Below are 19,698 nucleotides of genomic sequence, written 5' to 3' on the forward strand. Positions count from 1 at the left end.
CTGCGTACTAAATACTACTACGTACTAAAACTAATGTGGTTACCATAGTAAATATAGACTACAGTGAGCTTAAAAACATAATGTGTCTCTTGATAGAATGCATGGTTACAAATTCTGTGACCTGAATTTAGGTTCCTTTCTCAAAATGTGTAATTTATACTTAATTATACATTATACAGACAAAACAAAATGAAGGCAGTTTTCTAACATTTCTAGTTAATGATTTTTCAAAAATGTTAATTTCATAAACTACCATGAAAACCACACAAATTCCTATAACAAAGTTGACCAAAGAGACATGTAATAAATGAACTCAAATCTTGATACATTGTCCTTCACTGTGCAAAGGACTGCTTTGCTAATTGTTACAATCTGAATAAAGTAATTTATAAATTACATGGTAATAGTGAATCAAGCATAGGTTTCTAGATTTTCTAAATATAACAAAATCACTTAATTTGGTAACTGAAAGTACTTAAGAATAAAAGTGAACTTCAATAAGTCAGTATAAAACCAGTTCACAATTTATGAGAAAAAGGTAAAATAGATTATATTATATAAGTCTATGTAAACTCTTCAAAGACATATATGTTAAGAATTGTGGTAGATAAAGTCACAGGGCATATGCCATGGAGAAATTAAAGCTGCTTCTGACTTGGAAACATCATTCTTATTGGCTAGTTTTCATCTTATTAGAAGATGACATGGAGAATATCAAGGCAGAAAAATAATTACTGTTCTTATTCAGCTCTAAACCAGTAAGATAAAATTACAATTGACCTGGAAAGATAAGATCTTTGGGGCAATATTGGCATAAATGTTATGGATGTAACCACTTTATAATAGGTTTTAAGATCTGTTTCACAAGTCATAACTCATGTTTATTACCATTAACAGAGACAATAATGAGTTTTACTAGAGAAGAAGCTACAACTATTATTTTGCTAAGTGGACATAGTATTAAATTGTCTGCTCAGTATTTATATTATACCATACATGAGAAGTACATCTCATCTCACAACCTTTATTCTTTTTGCAATAGACAGTTATCAATACAGAGACTTGCAACTGGTCAGTCTTTAGAGAATAAGAGATTGTGGATTGTAACTGAATTTTTTTCTGTGTCCCAGCTGGTCGGTGGTTGGGACAAATCTCTCTCACCTTTGGTCCTGCAGCTGCTTATAAAATAATCATTCAGAAGCTTATAATAATTATAACTGCTTGGCCATTAGTTCAGGCTTATTATTGACTCAAAATTGTTCCTTTCTTGATTTTGAATTCTAAACATAATAAATCACCAATTTGAAAGAGCTTCTCAACTTTGGGTAGAATTCATAAACACCTCCTCCATCTATGTTAAGCTCTTACACTTAAATTTAGCCCATTTCTGTTAGTCTATATGTCACCACATGTTCTATGGCTTTACCTTTGTGCTTCATGGATGGCGGGCTGGCATCTCCTCACTCAGCCTTCCTCTTCCCAGAATTCTCCTTATCTGCTTATCCCACCTATATTTCTTACCTAGGTACTGGCCAATCAGCATTTAGGAACCAATCAGAGTAACATATATTCGCAGCATACAGAGTGACATTCACAACAATGGAAAGCTTAGCTCTAAATCAGAGAGCTAGATCATAGCCACTATCCCCAGGCCTCAGTGATCAGAGCTGAAGGTGGGGAGGAAAGATTGTAAGAGAAAACGCTAGTGAATGATTGTAGCAAATAAGTTTTCAAATATGATATGGCCATCACAAAATGAGTTCACAGTGCTCATGACTGTATGCTCAACTCTTCTACATCAAGACATCTAAAGTCCTAACATAGATAGAAAAGGTGTTTATAAATTCTACCCAAAGTTGAGAAGCTCTTTCAAATTTGTGATTTATTATGTTTAGAATTCAAAATCAAGAAAGGAACAATTATGGGTCAGGTCAAATAAAAATCTTAAGGAAAGTAGAATGCAGATGATATGAAAGGGAAAGGGGGAGTACTGGGGATTGAAGTTTTAGTGGGAAGAAGAATAAATGGATGGACTCAGGAGGATATAAGGACATGGACAACTAGCAGTAAAGACATTTAAAGAGCTACACAGAAACAGAAATCTACTACATTGCATAATATATATATATATATATATATATATATATATATATATATATATGAGTTTAAAGAGAATTAACTTATACAAGATATTATGCTAGGTGTTAGATACTTTTCTTCAAGATTTTGGTCAGAAATATTCTGAAGACACTCCAAATACTAAAACCTGGTGCCATTGAATCTTGATTCCTACCAAGACAATAAGACCTTTATTACTGAAGACATGTGTTAGACCTAGGATATAAGGTTGTCAAATTGGTATTGACCTGTAAACTTCCTCTTTGATGGCTAGGTTTTGTAGTACTTGTAGGAGCTATATGCACTACTAGTAAGAAAGTCATCAACATTTTTTTTCTAACTATGACACCTCCAAACTGCAATAATTACCTACTTGGCAAGGTATTTTCCTATGGGCAACAGTAGCACAAATGTTATGCTTTCTCATTTTATTTAAGGCCAGATCAGCATGAAGAAACATGCCTGGTAAAATAAATCTGTCCAAGAACAAATGGTTGGCAAAGCACACAGGCTCCATGGGTGAATCTACAACTTTTATTCTCCTAAATGGACCGAGTATCAAAATATACTTTATATGTGTATCTATATGCCTGTAAATTTGTGCAGCTCTCAGGTCACATCAGAAAACTTTTGTTGTAGAGTGGATGATGGTTAACATAGAAATTTGCAATGTTTCCAACTCCAGAGAGTAAGAGTTAATGGAGAGCTTATCTACAAATGGGATAACTATAAATTATTTCCTCCAAGTCTTATGGACCACTACAGAAGAAGGGGTTGAAGAATTGTGGAAACTAAAAGTCACTTAGGACTAGAGTGGAAAATTTTCCTCTAAATATGACAGGACTATTGCAGTCATTAACTCAGAATCTGAGTTTGCATTCATAAAATCTTCAGAGGATCAAGCCAGTCAATGTTCTAACATGGAGGGGGAAGGGGTTCATAAAACCCTACCCCTAAATGACATGTTATGGATAGTTAATGGCTTCTGGGATAGTGACAGTTTTCCTTTAGGATGTGGCTTCTGGTAGGTAAAGCAAGTTTCAGTGGATGGCTCCATATTCAGTTGTGCATGGCAGAAGTAACTGAACTAAGAAGTGGGTTATTCAAGTAAAATGAGGACCCAAAGTTGGGCAGTAGGAAAACGGGGTGGATATTGGCAAAATCTACCAGGTTGAACTCAATCCTCAGGGGAGTCTTTGCCCTAGAGGAGATGGGAATGGGTGGGGCAGGCAAGAGGGGGGAGAAGAAGGGAATCCGTGGCAGATATGTAAAATTAAATTAAATTATAAAATAAAAAATACATTATTAGCAACATACTGCTGTAAACCTTCATGTACATGTTTCATAGGTGCACATTTTCAGTAGTTTGAGGATATATTCCTAAGGGTAGAATTGTTGAGTAACAGAGTAACAATGTTTTGCATTTTGACCAACCACCAAACTGTTTTGCCAAAGTGGCACACCATTTTACAATCTCACCAAATCCTTGTTTTTAAGGCTCTGATTTTTGTACAAAAGCATTCAATCATTCTGTCAGACCAAACCAGGAAAAGTAAGCTATAGTTCAGAGCTGTTCTATTCCATTTACTATGCAAAGCCATTCTTGGCGTTTGCAACTCTCAGCCCTTTTGAGTATTCTTGCAGTGTTCACCTTTTCCTCCACCACTTTTTTTTTTCTTTTTTTTTTCTGGTTTATTTCTATCTATTACAAATGTATAAAAAATCCTCCATCAACGCTGCTGATAGCAGCAGAACCTTGAGAAATATACCTTTGGTTTGCCTCAGAAAAGAAACACATATTGCACTGTAAAGTTTATAAAATTGGCGCAAAACATTGTGATAATGTTACAATACCAGTTTTAAGAGTTCAGTGACTAATGGGGAGCCGATGGGATACATGCAGAACTGTGAAAGTGATCTCACTTAGCCAGCTGTACACGTAGACTGTAAATCTACATTCAGATCATTTCTGAACTAAGACTATCATCTCAGTTTATCTGTTGAGGTCAAACAGGAAACCCTAGAATATACCTTGATTTTTGCAAAAAACAAAATAGGGGGAGGGGTTTCTTCAGCATTTCAGTTCACGAGTAACAGTATCCTAACAGGCAAAGTGTTCTCTCACTGTCAACATAGAATGAACTGCTGCTGGAGGTCAACTTGGGCTTTAATTTGCATTAGCACTTACATGCATAGTAGTCCAAGTTGTTGATCTCATGACTTTAAAAAGTAACTCTAAAAAAGTAAAATGGCCCTTCTTGGAAGACTCAAGAAAGACATCCAGCCACAGTTGTAAAAAGTCTCATCAAAACAATATACCCTTTTATGAATTACGCCTCAATTAAAAAAAAAAGTAGCCCCAAATAAGAAGCAGCTCTGAAAAAGAAAATATAACTTAAGATATTTGAAAAAAAAACAAGGTGAATACAGGTTCAAAAATAATTAAGATACATTTTCTTAAGGCTACCTAGAATTAGGCTTTAAAGAATTCTACCATTTCAAGTTTACCACTAGTTACTAGATAACTATTTACAAACAAGATGTTCACTTTTTTTGTTCCTTTATCAAGAGAAAAATCTACCTTCAGACTATGAGGGTGGTGATGGGGAAGGTTTACAGCAGTATGTTGCTAATAGTAAAAAAAGTTAAAACAACTCAAATAGCTATCAAATACTGGAGAGATATAAAATGTGGCTTATTCATACAATAGAATATTATTAAGACATAAAAATGAATGAGAAACTGACAGATTAAATGACTTTGGTGAACCTTCATAATTTCATTTGTAGATCTTTCCATTTCTAATTTATAAATACATTTGGGGTTATAAATTATAAATGTACTGCCTCCTGTCAACATTGTATACTTCTATTTGATGATTTCTGTGTCAAACATTATATGGAAATGTTTCCAAGTATTTTCTGTATTAGCTGTGAATGAATAGAACAAAATAAATTGCCTGTGATGGAAAAAAAATACATTATATAACATTTCCATATATATATATATAAAAAAAATAATATAATATATATATATATATATTCATATATATTATATATACATATATATATATATACACATATATATATGCAGTGTCCAAATCAACTTCATATTAAGAACTGAACAATAAATGTATCATTTTATTAATTTTAAATAGCATACAATCCATAAACAGGATACATTAGCTATGTTATAATTGATTACTAGTAGATATTTAGATGATTCTATTCTTTATTCTATCAAAGTCCTCTGTGTGCATATCAAAGTAATTGCCTACCTAACACTTAAAATAATACATGTTGTTTTCTTAGTTTACTGTATTGGTAAAAGTAAACATAATATATTTTAATCCTGAATGTCGTTTTATTTTCCTGACTGCTGTCAGGATAATATGATATCTACTTTTCTGCTTTTTATACTGACTTGTGAAAGCACAGAGAAAAAGACAAAAAAAAGTTCTCTGTCTCTGTCTCTCTCTCTCTCTCCATCCCTCCTCTCTCCCTCCTTCTGTGTATGTGTGTACTGATTCCAATGTATTTTTTTTGTTTATTAAATGATGACCATAAAGATATTTTATAACTGTTAGGAGTGTGTCTCACTTCTTCTTTTAAGACTTCTAGCTTTATATTTTATATATTCATGATTTTTGCAATTTCAACTAATGGGCTCAAATCAAACATGAAACCTGCTATGTCATAGGACACTATCTAGAGCTACAGTAGTGTTGACAAGTTTATTTGATGTATAATTGGCCAGCACAATACCAAGAGAGCAAGGAAGGAACCAAGTATTAGCAGAACTTTCATTTTCTAGGATAATCTTGAGAGACAGAAATAATTTTACAATGCAGAGTAGTATTGTGTAGTCACTGCTTCACTTGCTTGATGACTATAAATGGTCTTTGACATATTTATAAAAAAAAGTGAATTACCTGAGAATTTTGACAGACTTAAAAGTTGAACCATTAAAATGCATAGAGAAAGGCATACACTATAGGTGGGCATTTCTGGTCCTGTCTGACAGTTCACAAATAACTGACACAGAGAGTTAATTATAAATGCTCAGCCAATGCTCAGGTTTATTACTAACTAGCTCTTACATTGTAAGTTAACCCATAGTCCTTATTAAAGCTCTGCCACATGGCAGTACTTTATTAATGTGGCAAGTTCATGTCCTGCTCCCTCTGCATTTGTCTATCAACTCCAGACTCTGCCCCTTCTCTTCCCAGCATTCTTCTAGTCTGGTTCTCTGGCCTAACCTTATTCTGTTTAGCTATTACCAGTAAACTTCTTTGTTAAACTAATCACAGTGACATATTCACATAATATAAAGGAATACTCCACAGCAATATACCATTTTCATTACAAATATGGACTGGAAGAAATTCAAAGAAATTTTCTTTCTTAACCTACTGTAGGAATCAATATAATAAGTAGGCCTTCCTATGATATCACATGCTAGGGTTCCTTGGGTCATCAATATATTAGGAGTCATGACTGTCATAGAAATAATAAATAAATGCCATGAAATCATTACATATCCATATAGATTCTGCCTGTGGATAGAGTAGATGGAACAAATACATTGATTATGAGTAGGACAACAGTGGCCTATATGGGATGAGCAGCCTCATTGTAACCCTGAGTTATTCTTAGGAGAAGATCTGGCTGAAGAAAATCAGTATGTTAAAAAAATACAAAGAAACTCATTAATAACAATGAATGTAGGAAACCTCATCCAGAATAAGATAACATGCTATAAATGATCAGATAAATAGAAGTAAGCAAAGTGTCAGTCCTATTGCTGTCCTGTTTATTTCATTCATGATGGGTTAATGAGCATGTCTGAAATGAGTTATATTATAGTACTTATGTTGTGTAACCCTTTCCTCTGAGATTCAAATATTCCTTTTCCCAAAAAGTCCCTTAAAATAAAAGGTAAACAACTCAAAATAGCTTCAGGAAATCCCCCAAACTAACCAGATTCACTAGGACTCTCCCTGCAAGAGCAAGCAACAAAGATGGCTGAGAGTCACTTTCTGACAAGGTGTTTGCAAAAAAAAAAAAAAAAAAAAAAAAAATCACAGATTACACTCCCTTCATGGAGGAAACAGAAACCAGATGAACTGCCTGGAAGAGGTATAGACAAACTGAGTCAGTTGGTAAAGACACTTGCCAACACAGTGAGCTGCCTGCAGACAATACAGTGTGCTTCAGTCTGTCAACTTTGGTGAGCTACCACCAGCGGTGGTGTGGGATTTGACGATGCAGCTGTATTTTAGTCACTTCTTCTCTTATCAGCAACTACTTCCCCATACTCCTATAAGTAGTCACAACAAAACACATTGGTTCATCTAGTTGGACTTCAGTAATATCCATACATTGTTATGTTGTGGGCTCCCTATCTGGGGTGAGTAGATATGTATGTTGTACCACCCTAGGAATATCTTGTCATACAACAACTTGAAAGCACGAAGGAATTGTTCCATGTAAAAAATGCTGCAGACTTTTAAATATATGCATACATTCCAACATGCTAATTCCATCAGAGGTAGATACTAAGGAAGGTGAGAGGTGAAACTTTACTTAAATTTCAAAGTCTCTGGTCTATAAAATGACTTCATATAAAACAAAAGCCCAGCATCTGTTAGTTAAATCATCCCCCTATGCTCACCTCTGGAAGAAGCTAGGCAAGAACCATAGTTATATAGAGTGTAATTCAGAAAAGTCTGAACCCCTCTATTCTCTAAATCCATTCTAAAGATGTATAAAATAAAATGACCCAAAATATACAGTCTAAGGATTGTTAAAGGATATTTGTACACTATGTGAAGATATATTGCTGTGATTGGTATAATAAACAGCTGAACATCCATTAGTTATACAAGAGATATATGTGAGAATTTTTTGGCAGAGAGAGAAAAAAAAAAACTGGGAGGAGGAATCTAGATATGCAGATTATGCCAGTAGATTCAGAACAAGTTGGATGTGACATACTAAGAAGAGATAACTGGGTCACATGATAGAACATAGATTAATAGAATCAGCCTAATTAAGATATAAGACCTAGCTAGAAAAAATTCTAAGCTAAAGCCAAGCTTTTGTAATTAATAATAAGTCTCCATGAGGTTATTTGCAAGTTGAGGGCCAAAAGAAAATCTGAATATAAAGGATAACACTCCAGAGACATTTAAAGAAGAAAAGGGCCAGAGACATTTAAAGAAGAAAAGGGATGCTGCCATATCATCTATATGAACCAAAGCCAGAGTGTTGCTGACTCTGCAGCTAGGGTTCTGCTGTCTCTGATCCTAGGGGCAGGGTGTTGGCAGATGCAGAGTCAACAACACAGACTCTGGGAGGTTTGCAAACAATCTCTCATTTATTAAACAAAGGTTTATATATGTGGATTTTTGGCAGGCTTTGCTCCTAGCTGCTGTGGCCTTTCTTGGTTGGCTCTAGGCTTCTCATCATCATCTTTTGGTTTGGAGCTTATGGGTCAGGTTTCCTCTGGCCAGAGTGCTCTCTGTAGAAAGATGATCCAACCTGATATATGCCTGTCCATTTTGATGTAAATACCTTCTCCATGTTTGTGACAGTTTGAATAAAAATACCTTCTATACATTCATGTATTTGAGCACTTGGTCCCAGTTTGCAGTGCTGTTTGGGAAGGTTGGAAGGCACAGACTTGCTGGAGAATGTATGTCCTTGGAGGTGATCTCTCAGAGTTCATAGCATGTTGCTGTTGCTTCACATACTACATTGTCAATACAGTAGAAGATGTCATTTTTAGATTTCTGCTTCTATTACCAGCCATGGCCCTCAGACATAGAAGACTCCCATACTTCAGGAACTAAGCCAAAACAAATTCTTCCTTACATAAGTTGCTTTTGTCCATGTTATTTTATTACAGCAACAGAATCTGTATCTATTTTTGAGTAAAAGATATTTATTATATTGTTCAAGGCAAAGGTTCTTTCACCTAAAAACATGTTTCAATTACAAATTTAAGTGAATAAGAGAAAAAAACTAAAATATTAAAAATAACTTAATTTCTGTAGCAATGTCTAGCAAGATTTCTTGTTGGAATATCATTGGACCACCAGCCTACGAATAATGACCCACAGATTAATTATTAATAATGAAAGATTAGCCTTAGCTGAGCCTTTTTCCTAACTATCTCTTATTACTTAATCCATTTAAAAAAAAATCTACATTCTGCCACATGACTCTGTTACCTCTTCTTTGTATAGCACGTTCTACTTGCTCTACATCTGTTGGAAAGAATCCACATACCTAGATTTCTAGCCCTAGTTTCTCTCTCTGCCCAGAAGTCCCACCTATTCTCTCCCACAAAGATATTGGCTATTTATCTCTTTATAAAACAAATCAGAAGGCTCCTAGGCAGAGACACATCTTTACAGTATAAATAAATATTCTGCAACAGCACTGAATTTGAAACATGAGTAAACAAAACAAAAATGTATAAACAAAATTTAATTAACTGTGAGGAGTATACCTGCCTAAATGGTAAATAATAACTACTTAATTTAAATATATTGCTTTTATTTTTAAATAGAGGTATTTAAATTCATGCATTAAATATCTGTAGCTATTATATCTGTAGATATTTATAAATTAAATTTATAATCAAATATCTGTAGATAGGTTAAGTAGACAAATATCTACATATATATATTAGATATATACCATGTAGCATATGGTAGACAAAAAGTATATGCTACATGATAGATGAAAGTAAGAAAGTTAGAGATAAGACTGGGGATTTAATACACAGATTAACATCTACATTACTAAGAGGATGGAATACAGTTCAAAGAATGTTGTGCATTGTCATCTTCAGAGGATTTAGTTACACATAAGGCTTGTTATAAGCACACCTGTTGGATGGCAACTTTTCAAACAGTGTTCACATTGTCTTGCTTAGATCTTACTATTTTTTTCGATTTATTTATCTTTATTCACAAAACATACAGTGCGAATCAAACAATGATGTGTGACAGTGAATGAAAAAATGCAGCTACTTCTTCTTTTGTAAGACTTATGGTTTACTTTAGATAAACTTAGCAATTGTGCAGAAGAATTACATTTTATTCACAGGAATGGCAAATAGAGAATTCAAAATGAATTACAGTCCAATAAAAAAAGATTCACCTGTCTGAGTAGTAGGGAATTGATAGGAGAAATGAACGAATTATCTGTCATATTTAAGTCTGTTATATTTAAACTTATACTTGGAAGGCCAAGTCTCATCTTTCTGTGAGACATTGTAAAAATAGAAAAAAATGTAGGTTGAGAAATCTTCAGAAACTTGATGCATGAATTTAAGTGTCTTTCATTATCTATAAAATACATTTAAATTAAGTAGTTATTATTTACCACTATTACAGGTAGCAGTCTATCAAGCTTCTATTTACTATATAATTATCAATGTCTCTTCCATCTTTTTTGTTTGTATCCTTATTTTATTTATTTATTTGCAGTTGATGTCTTTTCGTGCTGCCAGAACTGTCTTTGAGTACAAGATTCTTCTCCCTTAACCACTCAAGATCTGAGATTATAAGCATGTGCCTTCAAACAAGACTAAAACCGTATTTTTTTGTTTGGTTGGTTGTTTTTGGTTTTTGGTTTTTGTCCCCTGACTCTAGCAAATGTAGTTATAATTATTGATTATTATACTTTTATAATTTTTTTCTTAAAGAATTTTTTCATTCATTTTGCATACCAACCACAGATTTCCCCCTCTCTTCCCACCTCCTTCCCCTCCAGACTCCCCCGCCCAACTCATTCCTCATTCCCTCCTCTAACGGCCTCCCATGCAGAGTCAGCAGAACCTGGTATATTCAGTAGAGGCAGATTCAAGCCCCTCCTCCTGTGTCAAGGCTGTGCTCCAAAAAGCCAACTCATGAACCAGGAATGGATTCTGATCCTACTACTATTGAAGATATTCTAAGGTGCTCCTCTCTTCATCTACCAGACTACTGAGGAAGCAGCTCACAGGAAGTTGTGTTTTTAGTAAGAATTACCTAGTGAGTAGAAGTTTAATTCCTGAGAAAAGACTTCACACAGATCTGAAATCTTCTCCTACTACCTTATAGGAGAGACTGGGAAGAGCTAATAGTTGATCCAAAATGAACAGGACCACATCATGAGCAGAACTGGTTAGTTAGGAACAGTTCTTGCCCTCTAATTAAACCTCATGACAGACCCTGAAGACGGACTTGGAAGATTAGTAGACTTTTTGCTTTTTCCTCTCAACAAAATGGCTGCATTGAATAAAAGTCTACTTTACTTTTCACTACTGCCTGCCTGTTTAACTTGCCTGCAGAATATAGAAGGCAGAATCCACAAATTTAGGCATGCCAAGACTCGGGCTCCTACTGTATCAACTGTAGTAACCCAATCTGGTTATGATGAAGGCGGTTTACCTCAGAACTATGAGTTTGTGTTTGGAAGTAAGATAATAATCATCAAGCTTTGTTTGAATAACAAAAGTGTTTTCGTGATATGCTACAAGAAATAACCAGTTGATTTGGGGTATTTCTACATATCCTCTCAAAAACGCCAGAAAGTAAAATCACATATTATTTAACTTTAATACATATTCATGTTATTAAACTCTGAAAAAGATAATGAAAGCACATAGGACATAATATAGATTTTCCTTTTTCTATCATTCAGTTGACAATATATTTTTAAAGAATAAAACAAATTTTGTGCAATTCCAATATACTGAGGAATTCCTTCCTCATTGCAACATTATTTTTGAGACTTCCTGAAATATTTACAATTCTCAATAATAACAGTTTTTCAGAGATGAGAAATCTCTTACTTATTGCTGAAGTAGTCTAAAACTAAGTAATGCCATATTCCAAATATGTTGCCAATACTTTCATCATTCTTCATTTTTTTTTAAAATCAGGAGCATCATGCCCCTAAATATTACAATACATTTCATAAGGTGTAAAAGTAAGGAACTGAAATATAAACTATCTCATACATGTCACCTTGAGGTTAAATGGAAACTGAAAACTGAATCTGGACTGGATGAATGGTTTTTTAAGAGTCTTGATTTTATACTTCATGTTAGTTAGAGATTTCTAACTGAAATGTATTTCTCACATGTGCACCACTCATTAATTTAAACCAAGTACTGTTGATATAGGGAAAATCCAAGGATTTTCAACTTTTATTTGTATATACTTAATAATATCTATTGATTGCCTAATACTTACAAAATGCATATTAATAAAGGGAAGCAGGAGATCTCCAACACTTTTTCTATAGCTATTTATCTTTTAGAGAGGGAAAAACATGTTAAGTATTTAATACTTTAAAATAGGCAATACATAAGAACTTGTGAATAAAAATAACTTTTATACCAAAATAAATAAATAAATAAATAAATAATAAAGCCGGGCGGTGGTGGCACATGCCTTTAATCCCAGCACTTGGGAGGCAGAGGCAGGCGGATCTCTGTGAGTTTGAGGCCAGTCTGGGCTACCAAGTGAGTTCCAGGAAAGGCACAAAGCTACACAGAGAAGCCCTGTCTCGAAAAACCAAAATTAAAAAAATAAAAACTTTTATGCTATTCTCTTTTCACTTGTTTAGCATTACTTCATTAACATTTGAGTATCATTTATTTGAGAATATAATCTGAGAGTCAGTGAACTTAGTGAGCACATCTTAAAAAAGACAGACTCCGTTGAGACACTTTTTTTGATATTATGTCTCTGATATCCAAGACAGGATTCTGGTGCTTTTGAGCTTCAGGTTTCCAGATCTGAACTGGAGCTAAAGGAATTTTTCTCCATATTATGGAGACACTTAATAGATGTTGCTTTAGGATCAGTTTCATTTTCTTCATTTAGTTTTTAGAATATGACTTCACGAGAAACAGTAAAATAACGCAAAGAATTGTAGAAATATCTGATATATTAGTATTTCTGGAAATAACAGAAATCAATATCCCTTCTTTTTTATATATATTTTTTATTTTATAATTCAATTCAATTCTACATATCAGCCATGGATTCCCCTGTCCTCCCCCTCCTGCCCCTTTCCTATGCCTTCCCCCCAGCCCACCCCCAGTCCCTTCTTAGAGCAACATCTATTGCTGTTGCAGAACAATTTACAAAAAGGTAAAATGAAAATAAAGACATTGACTTATTCTATTCCTTAAACACATAGGCTGATTTGTGCCTAGCAATGTTTTTTATAAACACTTTAAATATGGTCTTTTCAAATCATCACAGCAGCCCTTTAATGTACTTTATTAGTTACTTTTCTATTGCTATGATAAAATTTCATGACCAATGTAACATATAGAATAAAGGATTTATTTGGTTTTACAGTTCCTGAGAGATAAGTGTCTATCATGGCGATGAGGTATGGCAGCAACAACAGGCAAAGCATCTGGAGTACCATGTTGAGATCTCACATTTTGCCTTGTAAGCGTGAATGCTTTGAATCTTTAAACTGGAATTTCTTGAAGCTTTAAACTATGAATGCCCATGCCCAGTCACATAATTCCTCCAAAAATTCCACAGTTGCTAAACCTCACCAAATAGGGCCACTAACTGGAGACTAACTGTTCAAATACATGAGCCTGTGGGGGACATTTCATTCAAACTACCACACTGAAGAAGAAAGGAAGACATGGCCCTTGCTTCCATCCTTAAGTAGAAAAGCCAAAATTTAACCTTAGCTATCCTCTGTCAAGTAGAACAAAATAATCCCTATCAAGCTTATCTATTGTTAAAATTGTGTCATAGACTGCTAAGATTCCCCAACTTACTCAAGAAGTCTGGATGGCTGAGAGCCACATAGGTTTCTTGTTGAAAATTAGGAAGTTATGACTTCAAGATACTGTACTGATTCCAATTAACACAAATTCTACATAAAAAATCCTGATTATAATTATGAAGTCTCCCAAATTTAAAGTCAATAATATTATTTGTGTAAAATGCATGTGATTTTTGAAGGCAGAATTTTGAAGTAAAATTCTTCCTATCATTATATATTTTACAATATTTCTGCTGTTTACTTGAGAGCTACATAATCAAGTGAAAATAAAAATTGGTACTTAGATAACCTAATCACTCACATTGCTAATTATTGTCCTTTAAATAGTCTTGGATTTTCCTAAAATTTGTTTAAAATGACATTATTAAGGATTTAGGGGTGAGGTAAAGTAGAGAAATGATAGCATCATCTCAGTATTGAATAAAAACAAGGCAATATAGATGCAAGCTGGCTCTATGGATATGGTGCAGGTGCAGTGGATTTCCTAGTCTCTGGCCCCTTTCCTCTTGCAATCCAGCTTTACTTACTACTTTTAACCTGTCATCATTTACTGAGTTTATAAGTATAGGCTGTACATCGTTGTTTACCCTTGCTAAGGTATTAGTGGATAATTATGGTGACAATTAAAGCCTGAGGTGTCACCTGACAAAATTTAAGGGACCAGAATGAGAATTAATGAGAATCAATAAAAGAATGTAGTGAATTCTTTTACATTTTAATTAAGGAGCTACAAAGAAGCTTTATTTTTTCATTTTCCAGGTATTGTCTTTAGATCATTTTCCTTTATTCTGAATATTTGTGTAGCTCAACCAGACTATATTTATATTTAAATCTAATGTTTTCCATACTCTGTTCCTACTTGCATCTGTACAATTTATCAAGCAGCTCAATGTAAAACAATGGGAATTACAGAGTGACATGAAAAAATAAAATATATCTATATTCTTTCTCAAAGAAATTAGAAAGCACCTAATGACAGAAGAAACCTTCCCACGATAAAAACATTCTTATTGCTATGATAAAATTAAATTTTTTTCTTTGACTTACAGTTGAAGGTTCCTTCTGTCACAGCAGTGAAGTAACAATAGCAAGAATTTGAACAAGCTGGTCACATTGGAATTCACAGCTAAGAAGCAAAGGACAATAAATGCTACTGATCAGGTAGGTCTCTCCTTTATACTCAATTCTAGGACTGTACTCTAGGGATCTCACCAGCCAGTTAGGGTAGGTCTTCCAACCTCTGTCAAGTTAATAAAGACAGTCCATCATAGGCATGATTGAGACAAACATAATGTAGATAATGAATCACAGGCATGCCCATACTCTAAGCCATTAAGTGTAATCCCTCTTCCAACCATGTCTAAAAACTTTTCTTTTTGATGATTTTAGACTTGGTGAAGTTATAATCAAAATTAACTGTCAAACCCTATTATAATCCTCCAGATTTTGCATTATTTATCAAATGTGTAAGAATGAAATGCTGAGCCCTTGATGCTAGATATGGAGATAAGGATTTGATGTTTGACCTATTGGGTTTCAGTCCTGCTGTGCCTCCACTCCTCAGTTTTAGAATGGATGTGTTCAGTTTGTGCCTGTCTTGGTTAGGTTTCTATTGCTGTGATAAAACATCATGACGAAGAAAACTTATAAAATAGTTTAATTGGCTTACAGTGTCAGAGAGTTAGTGTCCATGATAGCAGGAAAAATTCATGAATGCATAACAGCAATTACAGCTGAGACCTTACATCCTGATCTGCAATAGAAGACACAGACAGACAGACAGACAGACGCGGACACACACACACACACACACACACACACACACACACACACACTGAGAGAGAGAGAGAGAGAGAGAGAGAGAGAGAGAGAGAGAGAGAGAGAGAGAGAGAGAGAGAGATAATGGAATGATGTAAGTCTTTTGAAACCTCAAGCCCACCTCCAATGACACACCTCCTACCAGAAGGTCATACCTTCTAATCCCTCCCAAAAGTTAAACCAACTCAGAACCAATATGATAATCATATCATTCAAACCACCACAGTGCCATATTTGGTGGCATGTATTATTATTTTCTTAAGGAAATCACAAATAAATGTTCACTTTGAGTCTCTATAAGATGTGAGGTTTGCAGGCAAATGGATGGATCTAGAAAAAATCATCCTGAGTGAGGTAACCCAGACTCAGAAAGACAAATATGGTATGTACTCACTCATAGGAGGATGCTAGATGTGGAAAAAGGATGACTGGACTGCTACTCACATCACCAGTGAGGCTACCTGGAAAACGGGACCCCAAGAAAGACACGGAGAAATGGATGAGATCTACATGAACAGCCTGGACATGAGTGGGAGCAAGGAAGGGCAAGGGTCAAGGGAAAGAGAGCAGGAGATCCTAGCTGGATCAAGAAAAGAGAGGGAGAACAAGGAGTAGGAGACCATGGTAAATGAAGACCACATGAGAAAAGGAAGAAACAAAGAGCTAAAGAGGCCCCCAGGAATCCACAAAGATACCCCCACAAAAGACTGCTGGCAATGTTCTAGAGACAGCCGGGACTGATCTACTCTGGTGATGGGATGGCCAACACCCTAATGGTTGTGCCATAAACCCCATCCAAGGACTGAGGAATCTGGATGCAGACATCCATGGCTAGGCCAGGGTGGAGCGCCGGTAGTCTAATTAGTGAGAAAGAGGAGGGTTTATATGAGCGAGAATTGTTGAATCCAAGGTTGGATAAAGCACAGGGACAAATAACCAATGAATGGAAACACATGAACTATGAAGCAAAGGCTGAGGGGCCCCCAACTGGATCAGGCCCTCTGAATAGGTGAGACAGTCGATTGGCTTGATCTGTTTGGGAGGCATCTAGGCAGTGGTACCAGGTCCTGGGCCCATTGCATAAGTTAGCTGTTTGAAACCTGGGACTTATGCAGGGACGCTTGGCTCAATCTGGGAGGAGGGGACTGGACCTGCCTGGACTGAGTCTATCAGGTTGATCCCAGTCCTCAGGGGAGACCTTGATCTGGAGGAGGTGGGAATGGGGGGTGTGCAGGGGGGAAGGGGAGGGGGGTAGGAAGGGAGAGAACAAGGGAATCTGTGGCTATTATGTAGAACTGAATAGTATTGTAAAATAAAAAATAAAATAAAATATAAAAAAACCAATGTATGACATTTATGAATGTGATTGCCTGGATATTGATTAGTCTTTTGGTGCAACAAATGAAGGCACTTATAAGATGGTCAGAAGAAATAGACTTTAAAAAAAGATGTGAAATCTGTATTTCAAATTAGGAAACTTGAAATTGAATACTGAAGATGCATGCATGATGACCACGACTATTGAGTATGGGCATAATGAGTAGGTTATCATTACTATTAAATTATATGACTATAAAGTTGCCAAAGGTTGTCCTTATGTTAAATAGTATTGCTTGTCAACTTGATAGGGTCTACAATCATAAGATATATTTTTGATATAATTTTAGACAGATTAATTAAAGTAGACAAATTGCCCTTAAATTTGGGCATTATGATCTCATAGACTGGTGATTTGGTAAGAATAAAAAGGAGAGTTTAAGTCAAATGACAAAATTCATTTATGCTTCTTATTGCACATACAATGAGATCAACAGCATTACATTTGTGTTTATCACACAAAATTCCCCTTCCTTAACTTTATCATTTTTTAACAGTAAGCCAAAGTAAACTAGTATTAGTCAATTTTATTTCTCATGTTTCAAAATACCTGTCAAAAGTAACTAAAAGTAGGGAATGTGTATATTTTAGTTAGAGTTTGGTCAACATAACTCATAACTCCACTTTCTTTCTCCTTTTAATTAAATCCAGAATCCCAGTCCATTGAATAGTATCACCCACATTAGAATGTATTATCTATATCAGTTAATGAAGAAAATACATTACAGACACACTCAGAGATTTGTTCTCATTATTACTTTAAATTGTAACTATGTTGACAATCAAAAGTAATCATCAACAACTTTATACTCTATCACATTACTTTTAAATGTTAATATGTTTCTTCATTTCATTTTTCTGTACACTGATCGTTACTGTATAATGCAAAATGCATTCATTCTAAAGTCAAACAATTCCATATTCCTTAACAAATTTAATCATATTTAGAAATTCAAAGTCCACTTCTCATCTGTAACTCTCACCTGAGATCTTCTTTAATATTAAAAATGATTTACATGCATCTAATGTACAATGGTATAAAATAAACATTTACATTCTAAGAAAGAAGAGGGCACTTCAAGGAACTTTCCAACCAATGCAAGACCCAAATCTAGCAACACAAACAACAAATCCTGCATCTCCATACCTAGCATTTGAAGTTCATGATAGAATTGTTTGTACTACAAATGCCTTAGCTACCCATACCTTCCGGTTATACAATACACATTGTCTCCCATTTGAGTTGGCTCCACACTTTGTCTGTAGTTTCCTTATCAATCATTCCATGGTCCTTGCATCTCCATCTCCAAAGTTATGAAGACTCCATCAAACCCTAGACTTCACCTGCAGAGATTCAGAGGGCAGCCTCATGGTGCCTCCTTACAGGAATTCTGACACTACCATGTGTCTGTGTTGAATGGAGTTTAGGGACTGTGCTGTGCTGTTGTTTTTTTTTTGTTGTTTTTTTTGTTTTTTACTCTTTCTTCTTTGGGGGCCCAGCTCTTATCTCCTAAATAAATACATGGAGACTTATTCTTTTTTTATAAATACACAGAATTAGCTTAGCTTATTTCTAGCCAGCTTTTCATAAATTATCCCATCTGCCTTTTGCCTCTGGGCTTTTACTTTTCTATATACCTTTTCTATACTTCTTATTCCATGGCTTGCTGTGTAGCTGTGTATCTGGTCCCTGGAGTCCCCTCTCCTGTTCTTGCTCCCTGAATTTCTCCTCCCATTTATTATCTCTTCCTGCCAGCCCCATCTATTCTTTCTCCTGCCTAGCTATTGTCCATTCAGCTCTTTATTAGACCAATCATGTTTTTTAGACAGGCAAAGTAACATAGATCCACAGAATTAAACAAATGCAACATAAAAGAATACAACACATCTTTGCATCATTAACCAAATGTTCCATAGCACAAATATATGTAACACATCTTCAAATAATACTCCACAACAGTGTTAGATAGTTTTTTGTTAACTTTACACAACTTGAATTCATCTGAAAGGAGGAAATTTCATTTGAGGGCATTGTGGAAGGACTTTGGAGCTTAGTGCAAGAAAAGCTACTAAGTATTCCATGCTTGGTGAGCTGTTCTGTAGGAGCTTGGAAGATAAGTATGTTAAGGGCAGTGCAGAGGATGCAGGTCTAGCTTATCAAGTTACAGAGGGCAGTGTAAACACTATGGGAGCAATGTGTTATTTTTAGTTAAGATTCTGTAATTCTGGTTAGCTGGGGCTGAAGAATCAGCTATGATTTACAAGATATCAAAACTACTAAAGTAAAATGTTTCCTTTGCTAAGATATTTGATATTGGTTGGCTGGAGCTGAAATTAGCTATGTCTAAGAGGAGGCAAGCATCATTGAGGTGAAATCTTCTGAACAGTGTTCTCTGTGAGTCAACACACAGACACTGTTTTTTAGAGGTGGCCAAGGTTGAACTTCATGCTGGCAGTTGAACTTGGTAGTATAAGAACCATGTAGTACTAGTTCTGAAGGCATGAAGGAGTCATAGAGAGCAGCTGAGGTGTGGCACTGTGAGAGGCTAGAGAGGCCACTGGT

The sequence above is a fragment of the Peromyscus leucopus genome, chromosome 2 (genome assembly GCF_004664715.2).
Source record: "Peromyscus leucopus breed LL Stock chromosome 2, UCI_PerLeu_2.1, whole genome shotgun sequence".
Classification (NCBI taxonomy): Eukaryota; Metazoa; Chordata; class Mammalia; order Rodentia; family Cricetidae; genus Peromyscus; species Peromyscus leucopus.